Source organism: Mus musculus, chromosome 16 (genome assembly GCF_000001635.26).
Source record: "Mus musculus strain C57BL/6J chromosome 16, GRCm38.p6 C57BL/6J".
NCBI lineage: Eukaryota > Metazoa > Chordata > Mammalia > Rodentia > Muridae > Mus > Mus musculus.
In genome coordinates, this window is record NC_000082.6 from 57,883,272 (window position 1) to 57,884,683 (window position 1,412).

The 1,412-nt window shown below is 48.4% G+C and overlaps 1 non-coding gene across 1 annotated transcript; it reads right to left on the reverse strand.

Moving 5' to 3' along the window:
• Positions 1 to 736: 736 nt before the first annotated feature.
• Positions 737 to 868, reverse strand: Gm24039. Its single transcript, XR_003952011.1, has one exon. It is a non-coding gene; the product is annotated as a small nucleolar RNA SNORA17 (small nucleolar RNA).
• Positions 869 to 1,412: the final 544 nt, after the last annotated feature.

Here is a 1,412-nt window from a genome sequence, read left to right on the forward strand (position 1 = left end):
CACTCTCCCTGCAGCAGGCTAGGCGTGGGGTCAGGTCTCCTGCTCTCACGCCCCCAGGGCCAGCTATTCCAGAGTGCCCAAGTGAAGGGTAAGGCCAGCTGTGTACAGCCTACAGACATGAACATGTTACTGGGAGGCAGCCCAGACCAGGGATATCTGGGACCTAGACATGGTCCCCAGTGGCAACACAGGCCAGGACCCATCCTATCATAGTCCCATGTAATATCACAGACCATTCACATCAGGCTGTTCCTCACTACCTTTGAATCTCCAGTTCTGCCTCTCTTCATTGTGCCCACATCCTTCTGTTTCTCTTTCTCTTCCATTTCTCCACCATTTACTTGCTCCTCTTAGTGGCACTTGGGGGTCTTTGAGTGCTTGGAGCGGTCTTAGGAATACTATATTCTGCTCATGCACTATGGCACTGGGAAGGGGTCATCTCAGACATGGTCTACCCACTAAGACCTGCAAGGCCAGGCTGGTGGCCATCTCAGGCTAACTTCTTGTCTGAGCCCCATGGCACTGGTCTGGTGGTTGTTTCAGGCTTGCTCCTCAGCAGGCTTGCCCAAGTGGCCCCTTTTGGCCCAAGTGGTCTGCTGTGTCTGTCTCACTCCCACCCAGGGTCCATGATCCCAGGCCAGGTTCTTCAGGTCTCAAGCTTGCTCCCCATTCTGGGATCCTGTCTGGGCCTGCCTGGTGATAGACTGGAGGTCATCTCAGGTTTGCTTTTTCAGAAAATGTTAGGCTACAAATCATTCAGATGTTCCTACATCAGAACACTGAGAGTAAGCATAGCCTCTCTCCTCTCTGACACCTACTGATGCACAAGTGAGATGCCAGCCACATCTGTCACACCTCTAGGGGCAGGCGCATTGCTGATCTTAATCAATACAGTCCAGAGTTAATTGTTAAGTATTGAGTCCACTAGGACAAAGGAAATCAGGGCCTTTTATGAAAGCAGTGCCAAATATAAATATAAAAATAACCACGGAGCTTATAAAAGTCAGAATTAAACACCTCTCTTTTGTAAGATGAAAATTTTTGTCAGTGACATTTATTCACAATAAATATATTCGGAGTGTTCTTGCAGATTATTCAGGACCAATGAAGAGAAACAACAAAGATGCGAAGGGAAGGCAGAATAAAGTTACTGACGTTTTTGAACAACAGAGTGATTGTTCACGCTCCCCACCCTCATTCACATGCCAGAACCCTAACTCCCTGTCATGGTTTGTATATTCTTGGACCATGGAGTGGCACAATTTGGAGGTGTGGCCTTGTGGGAATAGGTGTGACCTGATTGGAGTAGGTGTGTTACTGTGGGTGTGAGCTTAAGACCCTCACCCTAGTTGCCTGAGAGTCAGTCTTTCACTAGTAGCCTTTGGATGAAGACATAGAACTCTCAGCTCCTC